General features: G+C 36.5%; 1 protein-coding gene across 2 annotated transcripts in view; it reads right to left on the bottom strand.

Annotated features, from left to right (window-relative positions):
- The window catches only part of LOC141559052 (gastric triacylglycerol lipase-like), a 44,513-nt gene extending 38,563 nt beyond the window's left edge, over positions 1-5,950 (bottom strand). For both annotated transcript variants that reach the window (XM_074297086.1, XM_074297087.1), the window contains exon 1: positions 5,639-5,950. The gene's annotated coding sequence lies outside the window, so the exon portion shown is untranslated. The remainder of the gene's footprint in view (positions 1-5,638) is intronic.
- Between the last annotated feature and the right edge of the window lie 9,391 nt (positions 5,951-15,341).

Raw genomic sequence — 15,341 nt, 5'->3', positions numbered from 1 at the left:
AATATATCCATAAATATGGATTTAACATATACTTTAAAAAAGAAATCGACATACAATACTAATGGATTTCTCCAGATAACCAAATTTTGACCATAGAAGCCCTTATGACTGACCATATCAAGTGAGATCTATAAATATTGTAAGCTCTGTTCTAATCCTGGCATTTCTCCTGGAGTAGATTGGGCAGCAAACTTTTTGATTATTCTTTGAGCCTTTCTGAAACTACACTGATTCTCAGGGAGTTGATTATCTTCCAGGTGAAAGATCAGCCTATTAAGGAGGACTCCTGAAAGAGTCTTGCCACTAAAGATAAGACTATGACTAAGAATGCTTGACTTAAAAAAAAATCTCACCTATAGGGTAGACCATAGAGGCATCCTTGAAATCCTGGGGGACAACCTCCTCTAACCATAGAAGCCAGAAAATTTCAGTCAGATTTTATAAGATGAACCAAATATTTATCTTGAAGAGGATAAGTCTATGATTGGTCCAACACTGCACTACACATTACTTTCATTGCTCTCACATCCTGTCTATCTCTTGTTACATAATAAAATTTATTAAATGCCAATGTTTGCTGAGAGAATGAATTCTTAAGCTTTATTGTATTTTGGTAAATACAGTGTTGGGTGATGAGAGAAGGTCATGAGATGCCCAAGTTTTCAATTGTAGGTGACCATTGCTGTTGCTGTTTCCACTCTATTCCTCCCAAGGACTATTCTAGCATTAAAATCACACAGACTTATATTTGTCCTATTTTAGCACTTAATGATAAGAGTCTCCACATCTTCATACAATTTTTCTCTGAACTCATTATGCTTTGTCATGCTGGAAGAATAGGCATTGATGATGATGGTGTGATGTTTTCCTGCAAATGGCAATTGTGTTGTCATGAGCCTTTTGTTCACTCTTTTTGGCAGGCATACAAGCTGCTTGTTGACTAAATTAGTTTTGATTGCAAAATCTAGACCAGTTTCAGGGTACTCCCCTTTACTACAACTACCTCAGAAAAACATGTGTCCAGCTCTGATTTCAGTAAACTGACTTTCATTTGTCAGCCTTATTTCACTCAGAACTGCTATTTGGATGTGATATCTGCTGAGTTCTCATAGAAGAGCTATTCATCATTTAGGATTATAGATAATTTTAATAGATTTAAAAAGTCTACATCTAAAGGGTATTTTTTTTTAGCATAAATGTGTGTTGTAGTTTAACAAAGGCTTTTAAAATACATATTGAGGAAGGGGGTGAAGCCAAGATGTCAGAAAGGACACGTGCTTCTTTCTGATCTTCTCCCACAATCCTCAGACTAATTGGCAAATCAAGCCTCTGAATTAGTTCTGGACTGACAGAACCCACAAATATTGGAAGCATAACAAATTATCAGCAGAAGATAATTTTGAAGATCTCCAGAAAGGGTCTGTTTCAATCAGGCACAGAGGGAGGCAATCAAGTGCAAGTAGGCCGAGCATAGACATGGAATACAGCAGTGCAAATCCAGGATGGTATGAGCTTTGCTCGGAGAATCTACAGGGAGGAATCTATAGTAAAGCTGGCTACTCTGTCCTGGCTGTAAGCCAGTAGATCAGAAGAGAAGTTATAAAACACCCAAAACAAACACAAAAGGTCAATAGTGAACTCCAAAACACCAGAATTTTACGGGACCTGGCCACATCCACCCTGTACCAGAAGTCAGTCAGCACAGCCAACTTCCTTTGCCCTAAAAGCAGATCTCAACTTTAAAAAAAAAAAAAAAAATGAGTAAAAAAGCAAAAAGAACTCTGACCATAGATAGTTTTTATGGTGAAAGAAAAGAACAGATTTCAAACCCCGTGGAGACTAAAAGCAGATGGGGACATAAATTAGTCCCCATCATATGAGGCTCTCCTAGAAAAAACCTATAAAAGATCTTAAAAGAGAGCTAGAAGAAAAATGGGGAAAGGAAATGAGAACTTTGCAAGAGGGTTTGGAAAAAGGAAACACAAAAATTATCTGAAGAAAATTCATTACAAATTAGAATTAGTGAAATGGAAAAAACATAAAATTCCTTAAAATAGATTTGACAAAATGGAAAAAGAAAACAACCCCCTGAAAAATAGAATTTGTGAAATGGAAAAAGAAAACAACCCCCTGAAAAACAGAATTTGTGAAATGGAAAAAAAAAAAATCCATAGAACAAAACAACTCATTTAAAATTCAATCAGACAAATACAAAAAAAAAAAAAAAAAGAGTAAATAAATAAATAAATAAAATAAATGAAGAAAATAATTCACTAAAAATCAGAACTGAACAAATGGAAATGAATGACTCAATGAGACTTCAAGAATCAGTCAAGCAAAACAAACAAAAAAAAAAGAAAGAAAAACAAAAGAAAATGTAAAATACCTACTTGGGCAAACAACTGACCTTGAAAATAGATGTTAGGAGAGACAACCTAAGGATTACTGTACTTCTTGAAAACCATGATGAAAAAAAATTCCTAGACTATTTTTCAGGAAATCATCAAAGAGAACTGCCCTGATATTATAGAATGAGAAGGTAAAATACGTATTGAAATAATATTATGTTATTTGGACTTTAAAAAATATATTATATAGTGTTCCAATGTTTCATTTGTGGTATAAATCCAACTTGATAATGATAGAAAAATTCTTAGATGAATTGCCATAGTTAGCTTGACAGGATGTGTTCATGAAAAGACTGTACCTCTGATGTGAGGGCTGCCAAGTCTTTTTCAGGGCTGTTTTCCACCTGATCCACCCAATTCATTGAGTCAAGCATAAACCAGCATAAATTACCTTCATGAATTTCCTTTTGAGTCTTTTTTTTTTTGCTATTTATACATTGATGACTATTCTTATCCCTTTATTTTTGCTTCTTTTCTTTCTTTTTAAGGCAGTTGAGGTTAAGTGACTTGCACAGGATCACACAACTAGTTAAGTGTTAAATATCTGAGGCCAGATTTGAGCTGGGGTCCTACTGACTTCAGGGCTAGTGCTCTATCCACTGTGCTATCTAGCTGCTCCAATTAATGTTTTTAATCTCGATAAAAAGCAGCTAATTTTTAACTGAATTCTGATCATCTATTATAGATGGCTCTAGTCAAAGGAAAACATAATGTTTAGCAAGGAGCTTACAAAGTGGAATATAGGACAGAGTGTGCAGCCTCTGCCCAATGGTTAGAAAAAAAAAAAAGATTTCTTCTCGAGCCTAAGGGTTCTGGGTTTTACTGTCTTTTGTGATTAATCAGAGTTATTAATGTTTCTGAAATATCACAAAGAAAAGAATAGAAGGAAGTTTTGGGATAATTTTCTAGGGAAATGATTTTTCTAAAGAAAAAAAATTATAAGTCAATATTAAAGGCTCTAACACCACCTAGGGGCTACAATGGCAACATATAGTAGAAATGTTATAATACAATATGATGTAAAATGATATTGTGTGATTATGATTTAGTATGATGTCATATCACAGTGTAAGATCTAGAATTCCCCAACCAAGACAACTCTGAGCCTCTTCCCCATACCCAATAAGGGGTAAACTAATTGTATCAAAGAAACAAGCTCCATTATGATTATACAAGTAGTTTAATAATCATAATGGTTCTAGGGAGACTTCCAGACAATTTATTGGCTCTCCAATCCCCTCCATGGCAGCAGCCAGACTACTCAGTGGACCCTCACAAATCCCTGCCAAAAGCCCCATGCTAATTATAGAAATTAATGAGAAGAAGAGCTGCAAAGGGTCATTCCATTTGTCATTAGAGAGCAGTTCTGATATGGGGCCGGGGAGTGCCTCGTCATCCAGTATTACGTGGTAGAAACAATGTTCTGATTGCTGCATCCTGGTTATGTTTTGCTATAGCTTGCACCTAGTTACATATCTTTGTTATCACTCTCAAACCAATAGGGACCCCACAGGGCTATGTGCTACTCAGTTGAGTAAGTTCCCAGACACATGTATAGTTATTTATCAGGTACAATACTCTTGTAATAGCTCCTCCTCCCCATTTTGGAATGGCTTTCACCCTAATAATATGATTTTCACCAATTGGGACCTAACATTTACCATATAATTAATATAATAATACTCATACTTTTTTCAAAGCAAACAATAAATAACTATTCAGAGTTTCTTACATAATTCTTGGACTATATATATTTTATTACAAAATATCACCCCAAAATATAGCTTTTAAAGATTAAATGGCCACCCCAAAATAAGAATGTAAATTTGCCTTTATAAGTTGTGAATACTTGCTATGAAAACAAAGATATGGCTTTAGAAGATATAGTTTATTTAAATACTGGCATAGAGTAATATTGTGGGCAAATACAAGAACCAGAGGAGGGAGTTATGTGGAGTAATATTTGGGTGTACATAAGAATATGTGGAGAGGGGGACATTGATGTATAATACAAATGAGGACTTCTTAAACTTTTTCCATTCACAACCCCTTTTTGCCCAAGAAATTTTTATGTGACTCTGGGTATATAGGCATATAAAACAGGTATACAAATCAAACATTTATTGATAATAAATTATGATTTCATAACCCTCACATTCAGTTAAAAAACTCTATATGGGGTTACTACCCCTAGAATGTGGGAAATAAGTAACTAGCCTGAAATGTTGGTACAATTTATTTGTAAAGGAGACAAATTATCTGGATATCAATTGGAGAATTCTCTGACAACATCAGAACTACCAATAATGTCTTGTCTAATTTTAATAATAATTTCATCTTTTTAAAAGTAAGAAGAACCAATGAGAGGAACTTCCCTTCTAGATTTGATTCTTACCCATGAAGAGGAATTAATTGTTGGGGTAAAGATATTGAGAATTTTAGGGAGAAATGACCATTTCATATTAGATATTGTGCTAGAAAAAGAAAGGGATACAAGATGGAGTCTGAGATGCATCCTATTTTGAGATGGCAGTTTCAGTTCAGAGAAAGGATAATAGGAATAAAATTATATAAAGGAAGAGACTCCAGGATTTAAGAAATTCTGAATACAAAAAAGAAACAATTATAATGAAGAAGGAAAAATGGAGTAGTCTGAAGGGACCAAAACAGAGCAAAGAAGTCACTGACCAGTTAAGATTTTATTTGTTTTTTTAAACATTCCTTATTAAAATTTTGAGTTCCAAATTCTCTTTCTTCCTCCAACGTCTCCCCCACCATAGAGAAAGCAAGCAACTTAATACCCATTTTACACATGAAGTCACATAAAACATTTCTGTATTAGCCCCATTGGGAAAAAAAAAAAAAAAAGCAAGAAAAATAAATTGAAAAACAATATGCTTCCATTCTCTCTCTGGAGGTGGAGAGAATTTTTCATCCTGAATCCTCAGTTTGGATTTTAAAAGGGTTTGTGAGGCAGCATGTTAAAACAAAGACAAATGTGGAGTCTGAAAATGTAGCCTGATATAGTGATGGAAGAAGATATGAGGAGTGCCGAACCTTAGGATGAGAATACTAATTGTAATTATGATCAGATTAGAACCATTCCTTTTGGCAAAAGTTTTACAGCATTGGACAATGAAAAATGAAACGTCTCTTTTGCTTTCTTTTAAAGTTAGAAAATGTTGACTCTATTTCTAAGGCAACCTGCACAGAATTTCATCATTGCTAACCTGAAAGCCCGAAGCAGGTCTGAATTTATTGATAAGAAGGAGCATCTCCTAGACCAGGTGTGTCCACTCAGCTGTTTCCCCAGCGTCACATCCTGAATCTGCCAGAAGAAAAGCTAAACTGTTGCTGGGCAGGTTTGAAATCCAGTTGCTGGCTGACATCAGCAAGCCCTAATGTAAAAATACAACAGGCTTCTGAGCTAAAAGGAAAACGTGGAAATGGCTTCCAAATTTGGTCAAAATTAGACCAGAAAACCTCGTCTAAAACTGAGAACTGAATGAAATCTAAGGAGTTAAACACTTGGTTTTATTATGAAAAAGGTAAATGTATTTGTTAAATTTTCTCAAACATTTCAGAGCTATTTTGTACCAGTCATTCAAAGAATTATTTTAGTGGGGCAAACAATTAGGCTCATTAAGATGAAAAAGAAATTGTGGGAAGTTCTGATTAAGGCGCAAACTAGGGCAAGATCCCAATCTAATGGGACCAACCTTACAAATCTAAATTTCTGGGAGCCTCTGACTTAATTCAGCATAACTTAGAGACAGTTATTAATATGAAAATTGCTATGTTGCAAAACTCAGTTGTTGAAGCTCCAGGCATTTTTCCCATAAGGCAAATAATTAAATGATGTTGCCAGTCCTCAGACACACATCAACACCCAATATAGCTGAAAGCCAGAATCACAGCCTCAGAAACTCAGGTTACCAGAGTTAGATGTCATCTTTTAGCAGCTGACTCTACAATGGTCAACTATTTCTACATCTAAAGTGGTTCATTATCAGAGTATCTTATGTTTTTCAATTTAATGTTAATAATAGTTATTGATCATTTTAAAGTTTTCAAAAGACTTTAAATAGATATTTAGATGTAATGTTCTTCTTCTCTAAAATATAATCGTTCTCTTGGAGCAGGTTTCTTGGAGAGCTTCTGGAGGCAGCCTTAGTTTCAGTTCAGTTCAATAATCCCAAAATGCAGCCAGGAGTTAAAGTCCAGATCCTATATTGTGTCCTTCAAAATCCTGAATCTTTTCCTGGGGCCCGGTTAGTTTTAATAGAAGCCTATCTTTTTTCTTGACTCGCGAGCTCTTGTCCGAATATCTCCAAATCCAAAGGTTAGTCCTTCAGCCTCCAGCCTCTCATCCTCCCCAATCCTCTCCAGCCAGCACAAAGGTAGATATGGGAATGAATCAGACTCCACCTCCGAGAGAGTAGGATTGTGGGCTTCTGTGTTTGACCCTGAGAGTTTCTTGCTTATATGGTGCACACTGAGTATACACCAATCATTTCATCACTAGGAAACCATTATTTGTTGTAGGATTAAATCATTGCTAAACTAGATTTAATCATTGTTTCCTCAATTTCACTCAGTACCTTGTTTCAAGTTCTGACCCATAACATCTCCTCCTTGGATCAAATCAATTGTCTCTATTCATTCCAGTGACTTAGCACCTTGTAAAAATCCTAACATTTAGACATATAAACACATTAATCATTGAATTATACACTGGAGCCAGTCTTTGCTGAGATGAGCTCCCGGTCTCTGTCCTTATCTTGGCCACAGGCAAGAGTGATCTACTCTGATCTCTTTCTTTCCAGGATAAGCGAACTTTTGTAATTCCCACAAAGGCACTAGGAAGAAGATGGGGAAATTGGGTCAGAACCAAAGGACTGGTCTGCTGCTTTGGAATTTAACTGGAATTCTACAGGTCAAGTTCTAAGTCACAAGAACCTAAGAAGTTCTAAGTAGACAAGCCAATCATCAAGTCCCTGGCTCCACAGGAACTACCATCCTCCTCTGTGATCATGTCTTTGTGGATGTGACGATATGGGAGAGGTTAGAAACCCCCCAATTTTTGACCATTACTCAATGAGTCACCAGAATTGCTTTCATTAACATCATTTTTATTGACTTGCTGACTTGACTGTCTTTTCTAATCTCATGGGCTCTAGTTTCTATATGGACCTAAAGTCTTTACTCCTCCCTTTGAGGACTAGAAACTAATCCCTTAACCAAAATCTTAAGGTTTCATTGTTCTACATTTTCCTCCACTAGACTTCTTTGGAGAAACTAGGGTCACTTCTCCTGCCATTTATTAAGTCTGCTATACCCTCTCTCTAGGAAGCAGTCTCACCAACAAAGGTCCATGCAATCAAAGCTTTAACTTTTCCAGTAGCAATGTATGGCTGTGAGAGTTGGGCTATTAGGAAAGATGAACATCACAGAATTGATGCTTTGGAATCGTGATGCTGGAGAAGATAATTTGGAGAGTCCCCTGGACAGCAAAAAAGATCAAATCAATCAGTACTTAAGCAAATTAACTCAGATTATTCACTGAAAGGTAAAATACTGAAACTGAATCTTAAATATATTGGCCACATAATAAGAAGGGTCTCATTGGAAAAGGTTGAAAGAACGAGGAAAAGAGGATGGTAAAGGATGACATAGAGAGAGAGAGTCATGGAAACCATGAGCATGAGCATGGAAAGATTTTGAATGATAACGTTAGAAAGGTCTGGCATGCTGTGGTCCATGGAGTCAGGAAGAGTTAGACAAGACTGAACAGACGAATAATAGCAACATTTTAAATGTCAGTTTGACTATTTCATGTACACAATTACAGTTTAGTTTCCTGTGCCTTGTGTGGCAGCAGTCAAGGTATGTTATCATTTGAAAGAATTTACATCCAATGAGGAACCAAAGAAAGACATCTGGAAAAGAGGTCAGGAAAGATGGCTGATAGGATTCTTTTTTTTTTTTTTTTTTTTGAGGCTGGGGGTTAAGTGACTTGCCCAGGGTCACACAGCTAGAAAGTGTTAAGTGTTTGAGACCAGATTTGAACTCAGGTCCTCCTGAATTCAAGGCTGGTGTTCTATCCACTGATCCACCTAGCTGCCCCCTGATGGGATTCTTAATGACAGCCTCTGGCAGCATTTTTGTCCCTGATGAAGGTCTAACAAGGAGGAAGAGAAGAGCTGACTTGCATAGCACTGCCCCACCCAAAGTCCAGGCAATAAAGGTGATGATTAAAACAAAGAAAAGCAAGTGGCCTGGAGGGACACAGGAAAGGATCAGTGGCTAAATAACTCTCCCTTTTCCATTCAGAGATGAAGAACATTTATGAGGTTTCATATTTATTTTACTTCAAAATCTTTTTCTTGACCTGATTATTTTTTTTTTAAAAGTAAGTACTTCAAATCTGAGACAGTCTCTAATTTTGAATGAAATCCTAGCTGAATTGTTTGTATAATTTTTATCCATAAAGAATCCTCTATATCCCTACGATATAACATCTTTAGTCATATAACCTCATAGTCTTCACTGGGGTAGCCCCAGTTATGTTATTATTTCACTCTGAGGAGGGAAAAAGGAATTTTTAAAATAACTTTTTAAATTTTTATCTTGAACAAACATTTAATAGGCCTTTGCCTATATGTAGTAGAACAGGAAAAAGGATAATACATGAAACTTCAGATCTCTATCATGTACAACTTATCATTTCTTTTAAAGAATATAAAGAATATAAATATCTTGATATATAGGGTCAGATGCTGGTCTAGATTAAGTTTCTATCAGCTTGATTTCCAGTTTTTCCAGCAGTTTTCATCAAGTGATTAATTCTTGCCACTGTAATGAGAGTCTTTGGATTCATCATACATAGAATATTTGTTCTAGGCTTTAAATAACTAATACCATGTTAAAGAAAAGGTCATTTGTTTCTATGCTTTCTGGAGTTTGGTGGTGGATCTGGCAGAGAATTTTGTCCAATTCTTCTTTACATAAATGCATTAAATTGTCTAGTTTATTTATTTATTTTTTTTACTAATATGGTCAACATTATTTTTCACATATTAAACCAACCCTGCTAATCTGATTTTAATCCAAACTAGTCATAGTGTCTAGTTTTAATATAATACCATAGATTATTTTTAATAATTTACTTAACATTTTTACATCAGTATTCATTATTAATTCTAATCTATAACTCTCTTCTTTGTCTCCCTCTTGTTTAAGTAAAAGACTCTATAAGCATTGGGAAAGGTATGTTTCCCATTTTTGAACACAATTAAAATTTTTTTTTTAAAGAGAACTAATTTTTCTTTAAATAGCTAACATAATTCATCTGTAAACATCTTGTTTCCTATTCCCATCCACCACTTCCAAGAGCTCACTTATAACTTAATTTTTTTTAATGCTAGATTAGGTAAATAATTTATTTTGTTATTCTGGGTATTTTTTATTTTTGTAAATTTTTACCTAGTAAGTAAGAGTTTAACCAGGCCCTATATTGAGTGCAGAGATACAAAAAGACTGTCAGAAGACAGTCTCTGCCCTTGAGGAGCTCGTAATTTAATGAAGGAGGCAACAAACAAACAAATGTGCCCAATGAATATGGGAGATCAACAAGAAATGGTTATCAGAGAGGTGACACTAAAATTAAGAGGCACTGGGCAAGGCTTCCTGTAGAAAGCAGAGTTTTATCTTGGACTTGAAGAATACCAGTTAAGTCAGGTGGTAGAAGTGAGGGTAGGAAAGCATGGGGAATAGTCAGAAAAATGCCAACAGTAAAGAGATGGAGAGTCCATGTTGATGGACTGAATAGGAAGGATGCCATTCAAAGATAGGGGAGAGGGGAAAGGATGCAAGAAGACCTATAATGTTTCATCTATGTTATCAATTTTGTTGATATAATTACTGATCATTTCCTTTATTTTGTTATGAACTTTTTCATTTTGTTAAGGTTTATTTTTTTCTCTTTTGAAAAATCAGATTAACTAAATTTATCTGTTAATTTCTTCAAAGAAACAGATCTTAGTTATATTTGCAAATTGTTTTGTGCTTTCAATTTTTTGTAAAAAGTTTTTATCAACCTTTCTTTTTTCTTTTTTCATTTTTCTTTTTTTAAAATTTTTCACCATAGTTATCTCAATTATTCCTTCCCCTTTTTCTTCTGAAGAATCATCCCATATGACAAAGAGGTTTTTGTTTGTTTGTTTGTTTTGTTTTTTTTTGCTAAGGCAAATAGGGTTAAGTGACTTCCCCAGGTCACACAGCTAGGAAGTGTATAAGTTTCTGAGGCCAGGATTCAGGTACTCCTGACTTCAGGGCTGGTGCTCTATCCACTGCACCACCTCGCTGCCCCACAAAGAGTACTTTTTAGAGAGGAAAAAATAAAAGATTGGTACAACTAATACACTAAAAAAAGTTTGAGAACATATGCCATGTGTAACCTCTGTAGACTTCCCCCTTCCACCAAGTGGTGGACTGGGGGTGTATTCTCATATCTCTTCATTCAAGTTCCACTTGATATTTATAATTTTGTTACCTTTTTAATATTTTGATGTATAGTTCTTTCCATTTATATTGTATGTAGTTAACTGTGTATTGTAGTTGTATACATCGTTTCCTTGGCTCCTGCTTATTTCACTCTGCATCAGTTCATATATATCTTCCCATGCTTTTAGCACAGTATCATTTCATCACATTCATGTACCATAATTGGTTTTGTCATTCTCCATTTCTTAGCAATCACAAAAAGTGCTGTTATAAATATTCTGGGGGACTTTTCTCTTATTGATGGCTTCCTTGAAGTATATGTACTTTCAATTTTATTAATCCTTCTGTGATTTTCAAGACTTCTATTTTGGTGTTAAGTTGAGGTAGCTTTATTTGTTCCTTTTCTAGTTCCTAGAATGCATAATACATTGATTTATTCTTCATAATACATTGATTTATTCTTTCTTTTATCAAAGTATTTAAAGATGTAACTATTCCTCTCAGAACAGCTTTAGCTATATCCCATAGATTTAGGTAAGTACCATATGTTTTCTCATTATTGTCATTATCTTTGTTTAAATTGCTTATTATTTCTATGATTTATTCTTTTGCCCACTAATTCTCAATTCTTGGATGACATTGGTCACCTTCTATCCTACAGCTTTTATTGTTCTAATCATTTTTCTCCTCCATGGCTATTCCATTTCATCTCTTATTCATTTCTCTCAGGTTCATTTCTAGTCCTTATGTTTAGAACAATTTTGTTTTTCTCTCTGAGGCTCTACTTTGATTTGTTGCATATTATTTTCTTCTTTGGAGTTCATCTCGAGTGTTTTTCAGTATAAGCTATTTTTTTCATTGTGTTAAGCATTTAAAAAAAATATCTTTAGTATTAGTTTCTGGATTGGGGGTTTGTGCTTGGTCCAAACATTGCTCTAATGCTTCTTGATGATTGGGGTAGACACTGTTTAAGTCTGAATTTAGTAGCTAAGGCTAGGACCTGCCTTTAAAAGGAACTGTCTGACTGCTTCCTGTTGTGGCTGAGGCCCAGGAGGCCTAGAAGCTGGGCTGGGCAAAGGCCCCTTTCTTGAAAACAGACCCTCTGCTCTTCCAACATGCAACTGATTTTGTTGGGTACTATCCTAGCGACATCTCCATTGAGAATGGGCTGTCTGGTATTCCACTTTCTGCCTCCATTAGTTTCTTTTCACTCTATTCCTCAGAAAGACTCCAGAAGCCTTTTTGGGCAGTCTTTGACTGGAGAAAGGGTTTTGTAGCAGATTCTCTTTGGTTTGGTGATGTTTCTCATGCATTTTGAGAACTTGCCTGAAGTGTTGTGGGGAAGGAGAAACTGAATGCCTCTGGACCCTAAGAGGCCATCATCTTCCCATAATTCCCAAAGAAGGAAATTTGTTAAGCTCTTTTTAGAGTTTGAAATCTCTCTTCTCTTTCCTAGTGCTTTCTGAGAAGCTAACCTTTGCACTCAGTCTACTCTTGGGCATTTGCCTCATTTCTGCCCCTCTACTTAATTCCTCCAGAAACCCCCTTCTTGATACCTAGTTTTCCCCAACCCATTCAGCAGTCAGTCCAGATAGTAAGTCCTGAGGCACCAAGAAGCAATCAAGGGAGGGCCTGCTCTCTAGAAGTGTGCCCTCCACATAAAAGGGGGCTCACTGAGAAGTGCACCTGGCCAGGGAAAGGCTGTGACCTCTGTGAGTGGAGAGAGAGAGTACACACATCAATGAGCTCCCAGATGTGACACCCTCCACTCAAAAGCTCTGAACACTATGGCCCATCCTTTGGGATCCCGTCCCCAGCCCTGCTGCAGTTCCCCTAAAAGACAACTTACAGCATTCATCTTTGCTTCCAGGTTCACATCCGGATTAGATGAAAGAGATCATGTCATCCCCAGAACAGTCAAAGATTTGGGATTGGGAAAGGAGTACCCATATCAAGGATCAAGATGGTGAGGGAGTCATTTGAGAGGACTAGGGAGGCCATTGGGACATAATCAAATTTTCTGCCTTTCAGAGCAGTGAGTCTGGAAAGCAGAAGACCCAGATCCCCAGCTGGCCTCAGATACACTGTCATCCTCACCTTCCTCATCTGTAAAATGGGGATGATAACAGCACCTCCTGACGAGGCTGTTGTGAAGATCCAATTCACATGGCAATCGCCAAGGTACATTAAGCAACATTACTATTAAATGTGGTAAAGTCTTTTTAATTTAGACTCTGTTAAGGGGGAGCTTGTGACCATTCTGGTTTAGTAAGACTACACAGAGTTGCTGGTATTTTTAACCTTCCTGAGTCATTTATAGGCAAAAAAACTGTTGTTCAGTCCTTTTGGCCCTGACTTTCTGTGACCTCATTTGGGGTTTTCTTGGCAGAGATAACAAAGAAGTTGGCCACGCCTTTCTCCAGGTCATTTTACTGATGAGCAAACTGATGCAGATGGGGGAAGGGGCTTGCCCAGAATTGCATAGATAGTAAGAGTCCAGATAAGATTTGAACTCTGGTTTTCCTGATTCCAGACCCAGAAATCTGTGTACTGTGGTGCCCCCTAGTGGCCTTGCAAGAAAGTAGGCGAAAGGGATGATAATTTTATGAAGTGGAAAGGCCACTACTATCCCCATTTTACAGATAATGAACCTGAGGCTCTGCAAAGTTTAATAACTTAAGAATATATAGGACTAAATACCATTGGAATTAAATCAAGATATTTGGACTTCAGATCCAGTTTTCTTTATGCTACCCAAGAGCTTACAAATCATTCTTATATATTCATTTAATCAGACCCCCGAAGACCCTCTATTGGTGATGTTTTATGGCCTAGATTATGTTAATATATGTACTTAATAGTAGTGCCTTCAGCAACATTCTCTGATTTCAACTCTCCTCTTCCTCCAGCCAGCCTTCTGTCCAGATAAATCCAAGTCAAGAAGATTTTCCTCTATTTGTAAACATGTCACCGAAGGTAACCTTCCTGCCAGAAGTGACAGCCATGAGTGAGTTCTAATCTTTTCACCCTAAAGGCACAGGAAGAGGTCTTATAAATATAGAAGTCAGGTTTTCCAAACCAAAATATGTCTGATAAAATGTTTTGAGCAGTAAATGTCTTGACCTGAGTTGTCTTATGGAAATATCAAAATTAAATGGCATTTAATTATATGTTTAAGAAATTTCCTTGATTGATACAATTAACATTTCTGTACAGAAATAAAATATGGAGGTAGGACTGTTATGCAGAAGAGAAAAGAAAGGAAGGGAATCCAGTCTCATGGCTACAAAGTTAGTCTCGGGATAAGGAGGACCTGGGTACTAGTCCAACTTCTATGCCATACTACAGAGAGAATCCTGGGAAGGTCCCGTGACCTCAGTGCTATAGTCGCCTCTCTAAGTCAACAGTAAGACATGCCTCCAAATCTAACACTAGACACATTATTCCCATAAAATTTCCACTTTCTGGCAAGAAGAGAGCCTGGTTAAGTTAGGACTTCTCACTCCAGTTCTCACCAGAAAGCTTTCTCATCTCCAAAATCCTGCTCTGTTAAGCATCCCAAACCCTTTTCTTCTCTTCAGTGAATCCTGACAATAACAACTCAGTCTTATGGCTCAGGTTTCAGTCATTCTCTTAGCTTTTCACTAAACTTTTCATTTGCAAAGTGATAATACCAGACAGATTTCAAAGAGAAAACCTTTCCCTCAATGGGGAAGAAACCAGAATGGGAATGAAATTTCCTTTTTATATTTTACAGAGGAGGTTGAAGATCTTTGGATAAATAGCAATAATTCACTGCTGCCTTTGGACAGAAGAAGGGAGGATTTAGAGGAGTATGAGCTAGATAATTATGGAAAAATAGAAGCCCATTAAGTAATCCAAAAGCTTCCAATTTAGCTGAGAACGAGCCTGGGAATGCAGAATGAGTTGCCCAGCTTAATTTGTAACACTCAGAGAAGTGATGTCAGAGAGAAAGCAGAGCTGGAAAACTCCTTTTGTTTTTTTCTGCCTACAAACAATGATTCTTGGATTGGGAAGGACAGAACAAAATAGCTAACAAGACAAGACAAAAAGGAAGAGAAGCATTGAAGTGAGGCCCAACTAGACCTTCTTCACAGAGATCTTGACAGATCCAGTGTAAATGTGCTCCTTCATCAATGATCTTGAAAGACCATAACAAATGGAAATAACACCACAGAACTAGAAAGGGGTTGTCCTTATTTTCAAAACAGGGAAGACATTAAAGTCTGATGATTTTAGGCACCAAGGGAAGGGAACAGGAAGAATTTGGGAAGATGTCAACACTTAGGCAAAAGGAGGGAAAAAAAGGAAGAAGCAAAGGGGATAGGAAGGTCAAAGCCAAAAGAGAAGACAAAGAGCACAATCTAGAATCATGAAATCCAGGGGATGGAGACAAAGTCTGGGCAA

This window comes from Sminthopsis crassicaudata, chromosome 2 (assembly GCF_048593235.1).
Source record: "Sminthopsis crassicaudata isolate SCR6 chromosome 2, ASM4859323v1, whole genome shotgun sequence".
Classification (NCBI taxonomy): Eukaryota; Metazoa; Chordata; class Mammalia; order Dasyuromorphia; family Dasyuridae; genus Sminthopsis; species Sminthopsis crassicaudata.
The sequence above is the reverse complement of the archived record's forward strand: the minus strand, read 5'-3'. Positions and strand labels throughout refer to the sequence as shown.